Source organism: Micropterus dolomieu, linkage group LG08, assembly GCF_021292245.1.
Source record: "Micropterus dolomieu isolate WLL.071019.BEF.003 ecotype Adirondacks linkage group LG08, ASM2129224v1, whole genome shotgun sequence".
NCBI lineage: Eukaryota > Metazoa > Chordata > Actinopteri > Centrarchiformes > Centrarchidae > Micropterus > Micropterus dolomieu.
Window position 1 is genome coordinate 32452904 of NC_060157.1, and position 8418 is coordinate 32461321.

The 8418-nt window shown below is 41.4% G+C and overlaps 1 long non-coding RNA gene across 1 annotated transcript; it reads left to right on the forward strand.

The window, feature by feature from the left end:
• The first annotated feature begins 802 nt into the window (after positions 1-802).
• On the forward strand, positions 803-1601 carry LOC123975679. The gene is made up of 2 exons (XR_006826140.1): positions 803-921; positions 1245-1601. It is a non-coding gene; the product is annotated as an uncharacterized LOC123975679 (long non-coding RNA).
• Positions 1602-8418: the final 6817 nt, after the last annotated feature.

Sequence of the window (8418 nt, forward strand, 5' to 3'; positions counted from 1 at the left end):
ATAAACAGTGTATGTCCGGCTGAATTTTAGGGAAATGTGTCTAATATGAGACACAGCACACGTAGAATATTTGCATTTGAAGGAAATGAATATATTTGACAGTGGTTTTAACAACGTGGAAGCTAATAAATGTGTTCAGAGGTTAATATATATACACCACAGGATGATGAGGGGGATCCGTTTCAGTCTCTGTTTTCAGAAAGTGTTTCTCCAAAAGCAACAAAACATGTTCCAGTGTTTAACTCCACATTTGCCCCCGAGACATAGTTCTCACACAGAAGCAAAGAGCTGCTTACAATGTCATTAAAACCTCTTTAGTGCCCCCCCTCCCCCACAGCTGACCTCCTACTGTGTCCTGACAGATATCAATGGCATTACCTCAGGCTGCCAGGACACCCACAGTCCCTAATGCCCTGGCAGGAACAACACAAAGAAGGCCGTCTGCATGAATACGCTGCTCACACACACACAGACACAATGCATTCATAAAGGTAAAGCCAGCGAGTCCCCTGGAAGCCATTTTGAGTTTCTGTACACAAACCTGACGACTGCACAGACAATCATTATCTACTCATGTGAATAGTTATGAAAAACACATTACTGATTCTCATTACTGATTCGCCATAAAACTTTCATTGCAAGGTATGGCATGACATAATGTGCCTAAAATGTACCTGTGGTTACGTTACAGAGCCATGGTTAAACCTTTATAATGGGTCTGGTTGTTTGCTTTATTTTAAAGTTTATACATGGCATTAACATGACAGCTCAAAGTACAGATGTAAATGCAACATCTTCCTCACAGATTTGGACTGCAGACGGCTGAACATCAGTGGACTAACTGCACCTCCTCATGAAATGAGATGTCTGCAGTGCTCCTGCCCCCAGCATCACCGAGACCAAAGTTAATGTTGCATTCAGGTGCTCCTCATCAACTCAAAAAACATCTGAAGTCAGCAATGTCTATTTTATTTTGGAAGTTGCAGTTAATCACATACTTCTCTGTCACTGTATGTGTAGACAATCCCAACAAACCTCATGTAGTGGTTAACTACTAACTGGCTTCATTATTTACATCTTGCATTTATATCTTTTTCATGATTTGACCCACAATGGAAACACATTTAATTGATAATCATGAAGCAATGAAGCAGGACCAACTATGCATACAGATGCTAAGTTAGTCTGAAGATAGTTCTTAATGACTTTTGCTCTCTGTTTGGGCTCGTTGTCATTCCAAACAGATGCCTCCCTGATTGAACTGCATGATGGGTAAGTACCTGTCTGTACTTCTCAGCATTGAGGAGACCTTTCATTCTGACCAAATCCCCAACACCAAAACTGCAGGACCCTCCACCATGCTTCATGCTGCCTGCCGACACTTATTGTTCTTCTGCTCTCCAGCCCTTCAGAGAACAATCTGCCTTCTGCTGCTGAGTTTCTTTTTCTCCTATAAAATCCCTGACTTTGTGCAAGTGTACCTTGAAGAACTGATGCTTTTTGAAGGAGAAAAGTGTGTGACCCTGCCACCAGACATTGATTTGATTTTTCATATGTGACTTTGCATTTCTTTAATTGATAAATATAATCTCTTAACATGACTATTTTTGGAAGAATTTTTTCCACACCTGCCTAAAACTTCTGCACAGTACTGTATATCTGAATGCTAATATTATTTATTTATTATTTATTTACAGGGCACTTTTTTAGTAGGACAACCATCAGTTCCTTGATATATTGAAAAGCAAGAGAAACATTACTTGTACTCACAGTAATAAACAGTTCGGTTTGTCAGGAGAAACCAGTTAAAGTCAGAGGAAAAGGAAGAAGCAGTGAAGAGAAGCTTCCTCTTTGTCTTCAAGTCATTTTCAAACCAACATTTTAGATGTGAAAAAACTCGTCACTGAGAGTGAGCTGGAGTCAGCTCTATCATTAGCCTAGCTTAGCATAAAGACTCAACTAGCAGACAGCATATTATTCCACCCAGCACTTCTGCAGAGCATCTCCTGTGGTTAACTGGCAACTGTGTCTACAGGACTGTACCTGGCTGTCTTTCTTCAACACATAACTCCCTAACTAACTTGTTTTTACATTTCTGTTTGTGTGCAGGTTAAACAGCAGAGACAGTGAGCTCATAGGTGTATTCTTGAACTCTGGAAAGAGTAGGATATCTGTTTCCTGCTGCTTCCACGCCACTGTCATCAGGCTGCACCTACAGATCTCAATTAGGACCAACACGTTCTCAGCTCAGGGGGAGTCAAACACTGACTCGTTTTTCAGCACCTACACTGACTCTGAAGCGTTGGTATTTGATGCACAAAGTATGCTACAGCGTCCATATGAGACGTCTTTTCAATATTTGGTATATATGCAGTTTGGTTAGGTTCTGGAAAACATTATATTTTTTAGTAGAAATAAGTACATTACATGACGTGCCTGAAATACCGATGCTGTGTCAGGATTCCTCAAAGAGTCAGTATTTGACACCCTGAGATGACACAGGTTCACATTTCTCATATGTCCATGTGGACGTTGAAACTAGTCTCTACCATTCTTACTGAAGAGATCCATTTATAAAGAAATGTTAATGCATGTGAGAGAGAAATGTGGACTTCCCATCATTGGAAGCGCATATAGCAGGAGGGTCTCTTCCTGGTCAGAATGAACAGCAGGAACAATTACAGTGACCACAAACTGCCTCAATGTGCATCTAAACATGTGAGGACTGTTCAAAGACAGAGCTGCTAAAATGTGAACCCACCCTTTAATGAATCAGAGGAAGCAGGGTGTCCCAGGAGGAGCAACAGTCGTAAATACAGTGAGGTGAGGCTCACTTCTCTTCCTAAACTAACAGCATGATGTACAAGAGTAATATTCATGAGCCAGTGCGGAACACCAGCAGCCTGATGGGTACCTAAACCTGGAAGATATGAAATGATTGATCAGCCTGTTCTTTGAAGGCATCTGCCTTCGTGCCTAAAATGCGTTGTGACACATTAACCAAGTTACAGCTGCTGTAATACAGATATCCAAACATTTCTCATTTAGCATCATTAAAAGATTATATAACCAAAGAAGGAGAGCGAGCAGACTCAGGAGAAGACAGAAAGTGTTCTCTCTAATCACTGCAGCGCTGCAGTCATCACGCTGTCTCCCCTTGTGACAGTTTTATTATCAGAGCTGGTATGCAACACAAGAGTAATTTCCCCTAATGATCTCAGCTGCCTTCCACACCTCAGGACAAGTGAGTGTGGCTGACATGAGTGGGGGAGGGTCAGAGGAAGGAAGGACGGGGGAAACGATAAGAAATAAAAGGAGGAAAGAACAAAAGGAGACAAAAGAAGAAGACTGGCCTGAAACAGAAACTGATTATAAACAAGCGTTCCTTTATTCTGATTTATTCTGAGAGGAGTTTTGCTCACAAACACATGAAGCTGATGGTTAACTGAGTGCTCTGCCTTTTTGCTCTGTTCCAGAATGTCTGCACCATACACAGGGTATGTTAGCTAGCTGTGCATCATCAACAGTTCTGAGCTGACTTATCATCATACGCCTGGAGCTCTCTCAGACTCACCACGGACAGTTAAAAAATTAAGGAGCCAGATCTCTGCAGCAGAACCAGAGATATTCTATTTCTATATTTTATTCTTCACACTGCTTCCTCTGGGTTTCATAGTATTTTAAAACATCAGCAGTAGAAGTCCCCAAAACCTGGATTTAGCTGGAAACACCTGTAAACACACTGAGGTGCAAATAATAGATAATATATATAGATAGATTAGTTTTTCAAGCAGATCCAGAAATGTTTTAAATGATTTCATAACACTGCAAGAAAATGCAATTTTTTAATGACAATATTTCTATTAAAATGCAGCACAAATTTTAACTGAACATTGAAAAAAGAAATTTTGGAAAATGTAAATTGTGTAAAGTGTTTTCAACGATTACACTAATATTAGGATTTAGTTAAACCATTGCAGAAGAAGAAGAAGAGGACACAGCGAGGTGACGTCATTAAGAGCTGCAGTCAAAGCGCAAACGGTGGAAAACCACGTTTCTGTTGGTTTCATGTGTTAATGTGAGGAAGGTTACAGCCTCCTCATCGCTCCACACAGCTAAGGATGCTTTCAAACAAAGTTTATTCATCAAGTCTGTTTCTGTTTATCTACAAACTACTTTCACACCTCAGACAGGAGGAAAAAGCAGCAAAGAAGCAGCCAATCACTACCTGGCTGTTTGTCTTGATCTTACATCGTGTGTTGCGATGCAGATCTGGATCTATATGAACCTTTGTATAATTACATACTATGTTTAGAGGATAGTGCAGTCGGGGCTGTGGGCTCTCTGACACTGCTGTGAGATCATCTCCATTAAAACACTCTCTATTGACCTCCAAGGCCACCTGTTCACTTGATCATATTATGTCTAAGTTTATTAAGGAACTATAACTAAAGATGATAAACTCTCTTATTAGTGGAAGTGTGGCTTCATCTTTTAAAGCACGGGTATCAGACAGCTGCTAAAGAAGCACAGCCTGGACCCAAGCTCCTTGAAAAAGCAGCGGCTCATAGTGAACTCACAGATCACCTTGGTAAATGGACTTACGTATTGATACAGGCTCTGTCCAAAGTGTTAACGATGATACTGAGCTCATCAACGCAAACACTGGTAGCCATCTGGAGCCATTGACTGGACTGGGGCAGCCGGGGAACTGAACCAGCGACTCACTCCAAATAGTTGATGACCTGCATCATCCAATAATTTAATTCAGTAATCTGTATGATCCTCATCAGTTCAGACAGAACCTGCTCTGACTAAATGATTCACTGCTTGCTTCAGACTCCGGCTCAGTTTCAGTCCTGGTGCTCCCAAACCTGAGCGCAGCATTCGACTGATCACCACATTCTGTTAGATGGTCTCACTCACACGGCTCTGTTTAAATTTAACCCACAGGTTTGTTTTAAACAACTGCACTAAGGTCAGTCATGGTGTGCCACAGGGATCTGTGCTTGGTCTTGTTCTGTTGCACCTTGGTACTGAATTAATCAAATTAAATCTTTGCAGATGATACTCAGATTTATATGAAGTCTGACGCTGTCATCAGCTCGTTAAACTGGAAGAATGCAGAGAGAGACAAAAGAGATCCTCTTAAATGCTGAGAAAACTGAAAGGCTAGTTCTCTGTCCAAGGGAGGTTAGGAACACATTCAGCAACCTGACTCTGAACTATGACAAAGACTGCATGTTTCCATTTATTGCCAAAATCCGTCCCACTGGCTGATGTTGAAGCACTTTTCTATGGCTCACTTAAATCCGGTATTAGCAAATGACAACTTCCAACCAGGACTTTAACTTAACATATTACATGGATGTGCACCACTCTACTTATCTAGTCACTCCTTATGTGCCTGTTATTCTCCTGAGTATCCCAAGAATAAGGTGCAGGGCTCGTCTTTCCAAGCTTCTCTTCTCTGGAATCATCTTCCTGTCCAAACTGGAGAGACTCGCTCGGTTGACTCATTCAAATTAAAGTTAAAACACATCTATTAGTCTGCCTAGGTACTAAAGGACAGTCACCAGCTTATATTCAGTTTTATGTGCACATGGATACGTATATGTGCTGTATGTTACACACTTGTGAATGTGTGTGTCTGTGTGTGTGTGTGTGTGTGTGTGTGTGTTTGTGTGTTTGCATCTGGATCCACGTCACCTCTGAACTGAACTGTAGACGACACTGCTCTGTAACTCAGTAAGGAAGCTTAAAACGATTTTACTGTCCACCTCCACGTGTTATGGAAAGACATTATTATATGTTACACAGACTTACGTGATTGTTTTACTATTGTTTTATTATTATATTATATTATTATTGTTTTCATCTGTCCTGGCCATCATTTAACGAAGCAATCAGTCATCTTTAACTGAATGTTAACACAAACACAGAAATTAAACAAGGTCACATTGCGAGGAGTTCTACTTCTGAGTTTAGACATTGTGAAGGAGACCAAGCTGAAAATGAAGAGCAGTCTTGTAAGAGACGAAGGTCTGCGAGAGTCATCGGGGAGGCGAGGGAGGAGTTAAGACAGGGGTTAAAATGCTACCTTGCATCTTAACCCCTGTCTTAACTTCTGCAGCTCATCCCATTAGATCTGACTTATTAACCTGCAGCCATTAGGTCACTTCTGTGTGTGATTATAATTATTAATTAATGAACACATGCAGATGATATCACCTTCACAGGGGAGGAAACTGCAGCTGCAGTCATGAGGTTTGTTCACCGCTAAGATTGTTAGACAGTAATGTTTTTCCTGCTCTTTCCTTGCTAATCCAGTTTAATGACAGAGAGCCGCCACCCACCTCTGCACACATTGACACACTCATTATGGCCACGCTTTAATTAGCCCACATGATAAAGGTGTGGCTTTGTTACTGGCTAGAATCAGTGGAGCTAAATGACAGCGTGACATCCAATCAGCCTGGGCTGCACCACAAGAGCCTCTCGTAAAGATCATCATCCCTCATCAGGATGTTTGAGTGGGTCAGTTACAGCTGTTTGAATATAAAGTGCTATAAATGTATGGATATGCTCACTGGAGCTGAGGAGGTGAGTGCCAGGAAAACAGTTTGACATTTTGCAAAGTCCAAAAGTCACCTTCCAAACTGGCCCAAAGAGACAAAGACTCTCACAGCAGTAAAGTGGGGGGGAAGGCCACTAACACCACGGCAGTGTGTGTTTCCCTGTTTGTGCTGTTGTGTGTTGATCCTGCCTCCTCTGTTATCTGGAGAGACTCTGGATTTAGTAGCAGTCGCTTTGATATTATACTATGATGTAAGGGAGTGTGATCAATTAAAACTACAACAGATGTGAAGTCAGGAGGTATGAAAAGGTTACAGTGAGGTTAGAAATTAGACTCCATGATGTGTAAATTCTGAAGTATGTTAATAATCTCAATATGCTGACGTGAGTTTCTCCTCTGACTTCTGATTTTGTCCGATTGTCTTGACAGATGTGTGATGGTGTTGGTGGTGGGGAGGAGGAGGGACAGACCAGCTCAGTATGTTTCATGAGCTCCTTTTACCAAGCAACACCTCTTGGACTAATCTGAGTCAGACTTCAGATCAGGGCCAAGTTTAGCCTGTCTGTGTGTTTTATGTGTGTGCACATTTGTTGTATGTAACTTTTTCACCGCCTCTTTGTGCACGATGGCCTGCAGAATAAATATCACGTGTCTTTGTGTCAGTCTCTTATCTAACACTATATGTTTGAATTCAGTGTCAGTTCAGTGTCTCACACTAGAGATGACTTTTCACAGAATGATGAGGTCTTAGTGACTTTACCCACCACCCCAGCTTCATATGAACTGTATTCATTATGAACATGTTGAACTATAAACTCAATTTACAATGATAAAAAAGACATTCATAAAAATGAAAACCTTTTCCCCCACCATAAGCTTGCATCATCCTGTTTTTCACACATCAATCCTGCTGGGGGCCATTATGTGGTTTGCAAACTACAAAATAAAACATAATGAAGCACACAGCAAAGACACTGAGGAAACACTGGTGTGAAGATATAGCCCTGGCCAACAGACTTTCCTGTTAATGAGTGAGTGTGAAGCAGTTTGTGCTGCAGTAGGAGGATTTTATTTAAGTTAATATCCTGGTGGGAACAGTGATGCTGAGCCTCGTAGTAGTGAAGACTGTCATCTGGGGCCTCAGCTTGCTCACATATTTAAATGGAGCTTCATCTCAGCTGCAGAGCTGCTGCCAGAGCATCATCACTTTACTTTGTAACTGCATGTCCTCCTTCTTCTTCCTCATCAGCAGAGAGGCAGAGAGAGCAGCTTCATGTTCTTCTCAATCTGAATTCCTGAAATCCTGATTAGATTCTGTCACATCGGCTGAGATCAATAGTCTCCACTACTCATCGAACCCAGAAGGCAGCTCTGAGACTGTTCCTACCATACAGTGACTCTGACACCTAGTGTTCACAATGGGAACTGCATTTTAATGTAGTTAGAGGGCCACATTTCATTATAACTTTAAAATAACTCTGGGGCCAGATAAATGAAGGGTTGGGCTGGACATCAGATCAGATCAGAGCTTGTTTTACTCATGTTGTGGGGACATAAATCTGTTTACACAGTCACACTGCCTTCAGTCCACATAAATGTAAATGTAAATCATTAAATGTTAGGGTGAAGACTTGGTTAGAGGAAGACTCCAGGGAATGAATGTAAGTCAGTAAATGTCCTCTGAAGTGATGGAAATATATAGTATTTATAAAATAGGCCTATCTCACTTGCAGTAGACGAGTCTAAGAGCAAAATAAAGCTCTAGAGAAACCCTGCCCTGGTCTTTGTACAGACCTCCGTCTCTCACACAGCCAGAAGCCCCAGAGTCTGAAGCCTGTGAG